Source organism: Rattus norvegicus, chromosome 7, assembly GCF_036323735.1.
Source record: "Rattus norvegicus strain BN/NHsdMcwi chromosome 7, GRCr8, whole genome shotgun sequence".
NCBI lineage: Eukaryota > Metazoa > Chordata > Mammalia > Rodentia > Muridae > Rattus > Rattus norvegicus.
This window is the reverse complement of record NC_086025.1, coordinates 21,396,066-21,408,376: the sequence shown is the minus strand read 5'-3', so window position 1 is coordinate 21,408,376 and position 12,311 is coordinate 21,396,066. Positions and strand designations below refer to the sequence as shown.

General features: G+C 44.2%; 1 long non-coding RNA gene across 1 annotated transcript; it reads left to right on the top strand.

The window, feature by feature from the left end:
• Positions 1–282: 282 nt before the first annotated feature.
• On the top strand, positions 283–4,518 carry LOC134479588 (uncharacterized). Its single transcript, XR_010053126.1, has 2 exons — positions 283–581; positions 4,280–4,518. It is a non-coding gene; the product is annotated as an uncharacterized LOC134479588 (long non-coding RNA).
• The last annotated feature ends 7,793 nt before the right edge of the window (positions 4,519–12,311 follow it).

Here is a 12,311-nt window from a genome sequence, read left to right as displayed (position 1 = left end):
TATCACCGTGATCGGCATCTGGGGGAGCGTCCAACTGACTTCCTTTAAATGGTTAAGTTCCCTCTTTCCAAGGTGGGAAAATTAGAGCGCAGATCACTTTTGCAGTAGTTCCCTCCCCCGTTTTAGGTGGCGCTTTTCAGACACCACGGCTCACAATATTTTCATTTCCACTCTCCTGTCCTCGTAAAGCTTGGCTTTGTGATATCATAAGAGGGCCTTGTGCCAGCACAATCCATGTGGCATTAACAGATGGGGGTCTGTTACTCTGAGGCCTGTGTTGCCCTCTTGTTCTCTAAGCACCCTGCTGCCGCTGTCGCTCCATGTGCCTCAGCCCCTCTAAAGACATGAATCCCAGGCATCTGGTTTTGTGGGTTCAGTATTGTCTCGGGCAGAGAGGCTTTTCTTTTAATAGTTGTTACATGCCTGGACCCTTTGTGTCTTCTGTAATAGCTGTCATTCTGTGGTTATTTGGCAATCGCCAACTTGTTTTTCATACTACCCCCCCCCCCCAAACAACATCATTAGAAAGCGCGACTCTGTGGCCAAATTCATTGCTTCGTGGCCTGCAAGGACAAACAGAAGTAAGTTGGAAGTGTCTGAATCTCTGTTTTCAAGGAAAGGGAACTTGGCTCCTTCAACGTGGACAGTGCTGAGTCATACACTTGCAAAGGATTTCTTTGTGTAAAGCACTCAATAGAAATATGGGGGCTTTCCTCTGGACTTCTTGCAAAGATACGCTGGAGAAAAGGGGTTTTTTTTTTTCTTTAAATTTTGCATCAAAATTCTCTTTCTTCTCGGAGTTGACTTCAGATCTACTTAGTAGACCCGGATAACCACAGAATGGAGCCGTCTCCCTTGTTGCTACTTCCTTTTCCGTTTCTCATGACTCCATGTCTTCCTCCCTTGGTACTAGTCAGGGGACGACCATTTCTCCATCATCTTCCTCCTCTTCCACTTTCCTGCTTCTCGCTTCACGGCCTCAGTCTTGCCTCACTTTGGTGTGAATGGATGTGTCCCTCCCCGACTCGTGTTTTAGAAAGTTCCTCCTAGACAACAGGAAGCAGTGGCTGTACCAGAAGGCCAGCTCCCTCAGGGATGGAATGGAACCTTTGCCCTCTTTGCCTCTTGGTCCCTTCACTCCTGCAGAGAATGAAGGTGCCGAGTCAGAAGTAGAGACCAAGCCCTCTACAAACACAGGAAGTTGTGATGCCTTTGGTCTATGGGAAATGAGTCTCTGACTTTGACAAATGACAGCTTGTCTGAGATTTTTGTTATAACATTGGGATGGATCTTGCTGCTACCCTCTCTGCCACCTCCATCCCCTGAACTCTACACTCCTGAAATCTACATCCCTACATCCCCTGAAATCTACCACTCACCTCTGCCACCTCGTAACCACATCTACCCCCGCATTCACCTCCACCTTCCACCATTCTACCTGCTACTGCAGGAAGTAGAGTCACGGGATGCACGGAGCAAGCTGATGAGCTCGACTACCCAAATCCAGGTTCAAGCGAGGAAACCTACCTTAATGAATAAGGTAGAGGGCAATGTTAGAAGGTACCAAATGTCACTCTCTAGCTCCTGTATGCACAGGAACATGTAATACATACATGTGCACCTGCACACCCATACATACACATGCCATATGTAGATGCACACATTTGAACACTCACACACACTACACAAACACACACCCCACATGTTCAGATACACATTCGAATACATACATACATACACACACACATCATGCACACACATGTACCACATAGACACACACACATATCACATAAACATACCCATTCAAATGCACACACACACCCACAAACACACACAGTACACGTGCACATACACATTTGAATACACACACCACACACATACACATCACATGTTCACATACACATTAGAACACACACATATACAACACACACAGGTTGTGAACACTAATGTATCAAAGTACAAAACTAGAACTAGCTATGATTATTGGAATTTTAAAATATGATTTTAAATAGCTATACAATTAGCATAAACGGTAACATAGAGTACAGATAAAGTAGAACAGTATCCATTCTCCATGGTGATGTTTGAGGGAATTTGCAGTTGTAACTGAAATTAGAGTCATATTTTGAAAGCTGTAGCTACCCTAGCTGAGTTAAAAGCAGTCATTTTGATGTGAGGAGACTGGGTTGACTGTATTAGGATTCTCTAGAGACACAGAACTTGAAGACTGGATAGATATAAGGGGATTTATTAGGATGATTTACAAGCTATGGTCCAGCTAATCCAGCAGTGACCGTCTACCAAGAGAAAGCCCAAGAATGTAGTTGTTCAATCCAGAAGGTCAGATGTCTCATCTGATACTCAGTGTATGTCAGAACTAGGCTCTAATTCCAGAGGGGGAAAAAACCAGACTTGACAGAGAAGGCAAGCAAGGAAAAAAAGCATGCTTCCTTCGTCCATGTTTATATAGGCTACCAGCAGGAGTAGTCTAGATTAAAGGTATACTTTCCCATCTCCAAATGTCTGGATTAAAAATAGATCATCCTATTTCAAAAAATATTAATTAAGAAAAAAATCCCTTGCAGGTGTACATAGCCTTATGGGTTTTATTCAATTCCAGATGTAGTCAAGTTGGCAACTAGGAAGAGCTATCACAAGTTCACCCCTTGTCAACTTGACACATAATCGTATCTCTTTTGTCATGATTAATTTCCACATGAAAATAATAAATAGGTCATAATTACACCTCATATGGTATAATGACCCCATGTACAATCACAAACACATTATATATTTAGCCAGGTCATAATTATGCCTAACATAAATATTCATTGTACAACCACAAACTCATTCCCCCCCTCCTTGAGGAACATTCTTATTAATGCTTGATTGGTTGATTGATTGATTGATGTTTTATGTGCATTGGTGTTTTGCCTGCATGTATGCTTGCATGAAGGTGTCAGATCATCTTCTGGTGATCTGGAACTGTAATTATGGACCATGGTGAGATGACGTGTGGCTGCTGGGAATTGAACCAAGGTTCTCCGGAAGAGCAGCAAGGGCTCTTAACCACTGAGGAATTTCTCCAGCCCCAAGGCACATTCTTTTCATATATCAAACGCAAATATGAAAACTACTGATATTCTTAATTGATGTTATATTACGTGATAAACAAATCAAGGAAAGAAAACATGTATCTGTTCAAACACATCCTTAACAACAGATCACAGAAACACGCTTGTCACTTACAGTCTTCATTTCTACAACTGGCCGCATGGCCTCAACTGGTACTCATAAAGACCTTCCTCCACCATCCACTCTATTTCCTCCACCCTCAGCAGACACCTCAGCAGGTCGAGGCTTTTATCCTGGAAGAGTTACCTTTATACAGAGTAGATCTATACCCTTTGCCATCCTGCCTGGACTAGGTTATTGTACTTTCCCATTAACTTTAATCACGAAACATGGTAGCACCAAGACACACCCTAAAGGATCTCATGCACTCCAGGCATAAGATTATGCCTTCATTACCTCCATTGTGGAGAAGCAACCCAATTTCCTCTTGGGAATCTGGGCGAATAACCCCACCTAACACTATTATTCCTTTCTTAGACTATTGGTTTAAGAGCATCAGAAGCTCAAAATGGCCAGGAGGAAGCGTGAGCTTCCAGTTCAATGGAATCTTTGCTGTGTCTTCTGGTAGGAGTGCTAACCCATCTAGAACCAAAACCCCTAGGCCAACAGAACTTAGGGTTGTGAGAAGAGGAAATAAAACTTTTCCTAGTGGGTTACTAGGAACACACAGCACACTAGTGAGTAGAACTATTCTCTTTTCCATCTCTTGATTCCTGGACCCTTGGATTCTGGCTGTGGAAGGAACCATATTATCTATTAGACAACTAGTCAAAGCATACGCTACCTTCTGGAGGACCCTGCCCCAGCCCTCTATACTACTGCCATATAATTGACACTGTAACTGTGTCTTCAAAAGGTAATTCCATCTTTCTATCAGACAGGCTGCTCCAGGATAATGGGAAGCCTAGTAAGGTTCTGTGGATTCCGTGATCATGGCCCACTGTCTCTCTTCTTTGGCTGTGAAGGGAGTTCTTTGGTCAGACAGAATACTGTCTGGAATACTATGATGGTGGATAAGGCATTCTGTAAATCCATGGGTGGTGATTTTGAGGAATAGCTACACATAGTGTTACATGAAAGAAAGGAAAATCCATAGCCATTATAAATATTTATTCAGGTAAAGACTAAGCATTGTCTTTTCCAGGGAAGAAGTGGTCCATTGTAGTCAATCTGCCACCAGGTTGGTGTCTGGTCATCGAGGGGATGCTCTCAGATCTGGGGCTCAGTGCTGGTCTCTGCTGTTGGCAAATCTGTCGCTCAGCAGCAGCTATGGCCATGTCAGCCATCATGAATGGAAGTCAACATTGTGGAGCCCATGCCTAGCCATAATTAAGACAATACTATATGAAATGTCACAGTATTATTAAACACATTATATCCAAATAAGTTCATGCTATGAATTATTTTCCTTTTTCTTTTTTCTTTTCCTTTCTACTTTTCTTTTTTCTTTTTTATGTATGGGCATGTTTTTGCATGTATGCATGTGCACATGCATGTTGTTGTTGGGAATTATCATAAATTGCCCTTCTACCCTGCTCACTGTTTTAGGGTTTCGTTGCTGTGAAGAGACACAATGACCACTGCAACTGTTATAAAGGATAACATTTAATTGGGGTTGGCTTACAGTTTCAGAAATTTAGTCCATTGTCGTCATGATGGGAACACATCAGCATCCAGGCAGGCATGGTGCTAGAGAAGTAGCTGAGAGTTCTACATCTGGATCTGCAGGCAGTGTTCTACACTGGGCATAGCTTGAGCCTAGGAGACCTCAGATCCTGCCACTATAGTGACCCACTTCCTCCAACAAAACCACTCCAACAAGGCTGCAACTCCTAATCGTGCTGTGCCCGATGGGCCAAGCATTCAAACATGAGTCTATGGGGACCATTCCTATTCAAACCACCACATTCACTAAGGCAGGGACTGTCAATCAAATACAGAACTTGATAGTACAGCTAGTCTTGCTAGCAAACCTGCTCTGAGGACCCCTCTTCTCTGCCTTCTGGTGATAGAATGATGTGTACTGTGCCACATGGTTCTAACGTGTAAGCGGGTTTGTAGAAATTGAATTCTGGTCCTCACACTTGCACAGCAGATGCTTTAGCCATTGAGCCATCTCCCTGGGCCCACTTCCTATGACTTGAAAGTCATATTTGATGTTTGGTAACATTTTGGAAAAACAGTATTTAAAGCCCAAGTGACTCATAACAGGGCTCAATCCCAGGACTCGGGTTCACTAGTAAGAAGGAATCTTGTCCTTTTATCTGAGTTAGTTAGTTATCTGAGTACCTTCTAAGAAAGCTCTTAATGACATAAGTCCCTCAACCCTTCCTCTGCACCCTGCCCATTGTCACCATACAATGATCCAGATGTCAGGTTGGAAATCCATAAAGGGAAGCATAGGCTGTCCAGACCATAGACCAGGTTGTCCTTAGAAGAGATTAACGTGAGGTATTTCTCCATTGAACCTCTGCTTCTCAACAACAGCTTTAAGCAGGGTCCTTTACCTCCTCCCAGCCCTAAGGTTGGCAGTGCCCAGAAGACAAGGACACACCACACTGATAGAATGCTTGCTGTATTTTCATATCTGGACCGGGAAGCCAAAGTCATTAGCATCCTGAAGCATTTTCAAGTGTAGTGTCCCAAAGTACCTTCAAGTCGCTTTCCATTCATTCAAAAGAATGGGAGGGCAGCATTCACTGCTAAGAGACCAGCAGGCCATTGCTAGCTGAGGACATATAGTTCTGGGTGATGAGATGAAAATTTCAATGGGACCCTCATCCCACCCCGAGAGTTTTCTGCAAATAAAAGCTTAGCAAAAGTAGTGAGCTGGGTTGAGATGAAGCCAGCTGCCACCAGGCAACACCTCAGCCACAGGGACAAGTTCAAACACTGAAGTTGGCATGATCCAATGGTTGCTATGTTCTTCTTCGCTGAATTTGTCTTTTTACGTCCAAGACTGGCTGTTTGGGGGTATCTGCTTTCCCTAGAGATCAATTCCTCTCCCCATGAGTTAATGAGAAATTTGGGAAATAAAACCATTAGACTGTGATAAATGTGCAAATTTTGGCATCAGTCAGACTTGAGTTTATATCCAAACTCTGCCACTCGTGAACAACATCACCAATGCAAGTTACACTGAACAGATGGACTGTTACGTGATGGGAGGGTTCTAAGTTAAAGAAGCAGCTCATATGAGCTTTGTGTCACAGTGAGGGTGCATAGCATGAACTCAGTGACACTTTATCATCATTATTACTGTCCATGAAGAAGGTAAGCATATGCACACCCCCAGTAAACTTTTCATGCTAAATAGTGAAGGCTCCCACTCTGTACTAGATAGTTCTATGTCAACTTGACACAAGCTGAAGGCATTTGGGAGGAGGAAACCTCAACTGAGAAAACGCCTTCATAAGATCAGGCTATAGGTAAGCCTATAGGGAATTGTCTTCATTAGTGATTGATGGGGAAGGGCCCCGCCCATGATGGGTGGGGCTATCCCTGGGCTGGTGGTCCTGGCTTCTATAAGAAAGCAGGCTGGGCAAGCCAGTAAGCAGCACCCCTCTTTGGCCTTAGCATCAGTTCCTGCCTGCAGGTTCCTGCTCTTATGAGTTCCTGCCCTCATTGCTTTTGATGATGAACTGTGATAAGGACTTGTATGCCAAATAAACCCTGTCCTCCTCAAGTTGCTTTTGGTCAGTTAGACATTAGCTAAGATCACAAATGCAGCAACGAGAGAACTAGGGTTAAAGCCAAAGCACTCAGTTACCTTAAAAGTCAGCAAACTTAAACCCCCCTTTCCTTCTCCCTCCTGAAGGCTGCCCATCCCTGCCTGCGGAGACATTTTTCCCGGTATTTGGAAAGACTCTTGCAAGAGTCTTCTCACATTTTATTTTACATGAATGAGTATTTTGCTTGCATGTATGTCTGTGCACTATTGCATGACCACCGAGGCCACACGAGGGCCTCGGATCCCCTGGGACTGGAATGGGAGGCAGTTGTGAGCTGCCATGGAGGTGCTGGGAATTGAACTCAAGTCCTCTGGGAGAGCAGCAAGTGGTCTTCACCTCTGAGCCATCTCTCCGACTCCTTAGCAAGTCTTTTCACTGACGGTTTAATCTAATGAAATCACCCAGATTGATCTGTTTTACTTAGGTTAAAAAGGGGAGAGGGGCAGGACGGGCTGGAGAGATGGCTCAGCAGCTAAGAGCACGAGTTCTATAAGCATGAGAAACAGATTTCTAATCTTTACGAACATAAAGAAAGCCAGGTGCAATCCCCACGTGCCTATACCTAAAGCACCAAGTGGGGTGAGGGAGGGGGGTCTGCTTTCCTTCTAACTTCCAAACTAAAAAGAACAGAGAAGCTCAAAATTCATGGATTTTGGGAACCCCCACAGTTGACAGAGTTCAGCATCTTTTTTTTTTCTTTTTTTCGGAGCTGGGGACCGAACCCAGGGCCTTGCGCTTCCTAGGTAAGCGCTCTACCACTGAGCTAAATCCCCAGCCCCAGAGTTCAGCATCTTAATTGATGCTTGGGACTTGCTGTCTGCCAGTCCATCTCCAGGTTCAGTGAGAGACCCTACCTCGAATGAGTAAGGAGGATACACAATGTTCTCCCTATGCACAGAAAGATGCGTATACCTACCCACGTATCCCCAAAAGGGCAACACACACACACACACACACACACACACACACACACACACACACACACACACAAAACTGAACTTTTTAAAGCACATTCTCAATCTCCTTGAAATCCCATACCCGACTGCTTGGTCTCTGACAGATACCCAGGATCCCTGGCTGAAACCAGATTTTCTTCCAAGCCAAAAAGAAGAGAAAAACCCAGATTGCATAGGTTTTAGGAACCCCCAAAGTTGGCACAGTTCAGCATCTTAACTGATCACTGCGTTTAGACAACAGGCCAAAGGATAATCTGCTTGTGCCCTTGGGGGAAACATTCTCCACTCCTCTCATCCAATCATCTCAGGACAGAGGTATGTGAGAAGGACCTGCCATTATTCCTGGAGTAGTGGATAGAAATAGTTTGGAGATGGAGGTGAAGTTAGATCTCATGACATCAGAATAGAGAGGTTGGGTCTAAGCAAAAAATATTCCTGATCGCTAGAGAATATCCCACCACAATCAAGACTCCCAGCCAAAAAGAAGTTGGGATGTATGGATTGTAGTTGAAGAGATAAGTAGAAATAGTTTAACACTCTAGAAGATAATATACAAAGATACAACCACACACCTGTCTTCAGACATCTAGTGTTGGAGCAGCAGCCCCAGGACCAGGCAGGATGAGGACAAAGATCTGTGTTCATCTTATGGCCAGTCACTCAATTAACATCACCAGAAGTGACCTCAGTGGGTATCTGAAGTGGTGGCAGCCGACAGTGCCTTGAGTTTCACAGCTTTAACTTAGCTACTCAAATGCAAGCTTCCCTGTGCCAGGAGACTGTCCAAATAGAACCAAGGAGCTTTGAACACCAGTGATTCTCATGAGAAGAACTTCTATGTACAACACAGAAGAGATAGCCCTTGGGCCCTGAAAAGGACCACATGCAAAAAAAAAAAAAAACAAAAAACATTTTGATTGTTTTTTTAGGGGGGGTCTTCTAAACAACAAAAGACAATTAACTATTCTTATTGACAAAGAACAAGGGTAGATGAGTATGTGGAAACCCATCTTCTCTCCCTGAACTTTGGTCTTTCTACCCAGGAGCCCCTTGCCTTCTTAGAAGGTCCAAGGAGGTTTTTTTTCTGTCCTTTTGCTGTTTTCTCCCAAGATGTCCTGTCTATTTCCCTCCCACACCTACACAGCCCTCAAAATGTCACTCCACCGTGGACACCAAAGATATACACTTCCCCATACCTCCCAATCTCCTGTTCTCCACAGACACAACCAAGCTTCTTTACAAAATGGAACTCAGCTCTGATACCATCTACTTGGAGACTACATCAGAGCCATAGGGAAAGCAATCTGTCCCCAAAGACTGCTTTCTCCACCAAACTTAAGACACCAACTCCAGAGTATCAGCTATGCTCCTGACGAATTGGGATATATCGCCTTCCCCCTTCCCCTCCCATGTTCTGTTACTTGCTAGAACAGTCTCAGAACCCAGGAAAATAAGTCGATTAGTGGGTTACAAGTTTATTATAAAAGAGTAGTACTCAGAAACAACAGAGGCACATAAAGGGTCTGTGGAAGGGTGAGTTTTCAGATCTTTCTGGGTTTACTGCCCCACCCCCACCCCACCTTGGTCTTCTCCATGTCCCGAAGTTCATTTAATACCATTATTCTGGAAAAATCTATGGAGGTTTGAGTATATAGGAACGATCACTCAGATCAACTTCTGTTAGTGACTAACTCAGCCTCCGGCCTCTCTGTTCTTCAGAGGTTTGAGGTAGGAGCTAAATCTCTCAGCTCTGTTATCACATGACTAAGTCCCCTGGCAAGTAGCCACTGGGGCATGCAGAGGCTACTGAGGGACTCCATACTAGTCATATCCGTAGTGTGCAAAAATCCTCTCATGTTCCAAACAACAAGGATTGTAAGAGACGTGTACCAGGAAAGAGGGATTACCATGGCGGCTGACACCTCCTCTTCCTCCTCCTCCTCCTCCTCTTCTCCTTCTCCCTCTCCTCCTCCTCTTTCTCCTTCTCCTCCTTCTCCTTCTTCTCCTCTTCCTCTTCCTCCTTCCTCTTCTTCCTCCTCCTTCTCTTCTCCTTCTCCCTCTTCTCCCCCTTCTCCCTCTCCTCTTCCTCCTCTTCCTCCTTCTCCTCCTCCTCCCGCTGCTGCTGCTTCTGCTTCTTCTGCTTCTACTACTTCATTCCCTCTAGAGATCTTAACATTTTCAGGGCATCCTGTATCCTACTTCCCTAAAAAATACCCCCTCCAATCCTTCCATCTTAAACCTTCCAAAGTCACAAGAGAACACCTATGTTTTTCTGCTTGCTTTGCACATATAGATAGAATTTACTCCACAGATAGAGTCAGAACTCTAGACTTGGAAATCTGCATTTGTTAGCAACAAATCTAAGAGCTAAATCTGACTATTCAAATCATTCTAACTCCATGAAAGTTTAGACACTTCAGAGACCCCAAGATATTCTCCAAGAAAGATGCACCCACTGTCAAGCTGGAAGCATACTGGTTCAATATCTTAACCTAGCAGCCTGGCTCCAAAGGCAGAGACTACCTTGACAATAAGGAAGGAGTTGAGGTGTTGGTGGTGACGAAGGAGTAAGGTCACAGAGGGTTTTCCTGGGGAAGCTGAGGATTTGTCACCAGGACTACAGGGTGTCACACATGCTCCAAGAAAGGAAAGTAGACATGACCATACTCAACAGCCACATGCCAGATGCCCACAGTTAAGCAATGGAGTTAGAATTTTCTTTCAAATAGAAATGTCTCTTTGGAAACTCTTCTGCATGTGATCCCTGGAGATAAAGAGTCAATTGTTATGGTGTGGACTTAGAGGAGGACATAACTGGGGAAGAGAGATTGTTTGTCCTTCTTTTTGATTCTGCGTTTCTTGAGAAACCAAGTAGGTCAGCACAGCAGAAGGAAAATGTGTGCCTTGACCTGAGAAAGGGCCTGTGGAGCCAAGCCCCACTGGTAGTTACCTACTGGCACCTACCCCACTCAGAGTCAAGGCCAAGTGCACAGTTTGACTGCCATCCTAATCTTCATATCATGACTGGTTTCCCTGGCTCTGCTTTTCAGCAATTCTTGAGCTCCCAGAATGATGTCCCTAGATGCCATTGGCCTGAAGCTGTCTCCCAGCAGCTAGTTAAATTCTATATTATTATGGTTTCTGTTTTCTAGATGAAGAAATTGAGGTTTGGAAATTTCCATAATTTGGCCCAGGATACATAAGTAGGAATTAAAGGAGCAGGGATTTGAGTTTGTCTTATTTATTTGGGTTAATTTGGTTCATGAACTTTATAGGCTCTTAACCACATTATCACATGATGCAAATCTTAGTATCAAAATGACCCAAAGTTACCCTCTGAGCAATGTGAGCAGGTTGGGAGCAGGAGAGTGGGTGGAGGTCATGATAGAAATAAATAGCTTATGGGGTTAAATGCCCTAGCACAGAACATGTGGAAAAAAACAACCCTGTGTGCTTTTTTCTATTAATGGGCTCACCAACAGATGTTCTCCATGGTTATCAGGTCTCCATTTATCGGCAATGGGGTGGAGATAAAGAGGATGTGGGGAGGGGATCTCCGTGAAGGAGAGTACACTGAAAAGCAAAAGTATGGGTTGGAGGTAAAGTGTGTAGTATATGAAGTCATGGGATTCGTATTTCTGGGATGCAGAGAACAGAGGAAAACTATGCTAGGGAAATGAGCAGTGTGGATGGCACAGAGTACACTGATGTGCAGACCACCAGCTTGGGCTTGACCCTGTAGGGTTATACAGAGCAGGAGAGGGGTCTGGGTGTGCATGTCTGTGTATGTTGTGTATATATGGATGTAGGCACATATGCCTGTGAGACCAGAGCCTGATGTTAAGTGTCTTCCTCAATGGCTCACCACCTCTTTTTGAGACAATGCCTTTCACTGAATCCGAAAGTCACTAATCAACTAACTTGGTTGCCAGTAAGCCTCAGGATTCCTCCTGTATCTACCTCCCGAGTACTGGGATTATAAGACTATAGGCACACAATACCTGTGATGGTTTGAATGACAACGTTCCCATAGGCTTATAGGCGGTGATGTTGTTTTGAAAGGATTGGGACATGTGTCCTTCTTGGACTAGATGTGGTGGTCTTGTTGGAGGAAGTGTGTCACTGGGGGTGGGCTTTAAGGTTTCAGAAACTCAAGCCAAGCCCACTGGCTCACTCTCTTTTCCTGCTGTCTGCAGATTCAGATGTAGAACTCTCAGCTATCTCTCTAACACCATATCTGCCTGTGTGCCCCATTGTTTCCCAGCATGACAGTAATTGTCTAACTCTCTGAATGTAAGCCAGCCCTAATTAAGTGCTTTCTTTTGTAAGAGTTGCTATGGTCACAGTGTTTCATCGCAGCAATAATAACACTAAGACACTACCATATTTACCTATTATGTGGATTCAAACTTAGGTCTTCATGATTGTACAGCAAACATATTACCCCACCTCCAGAACCGGGGGGGGGGGTGGTTATAAAAGCAATGAA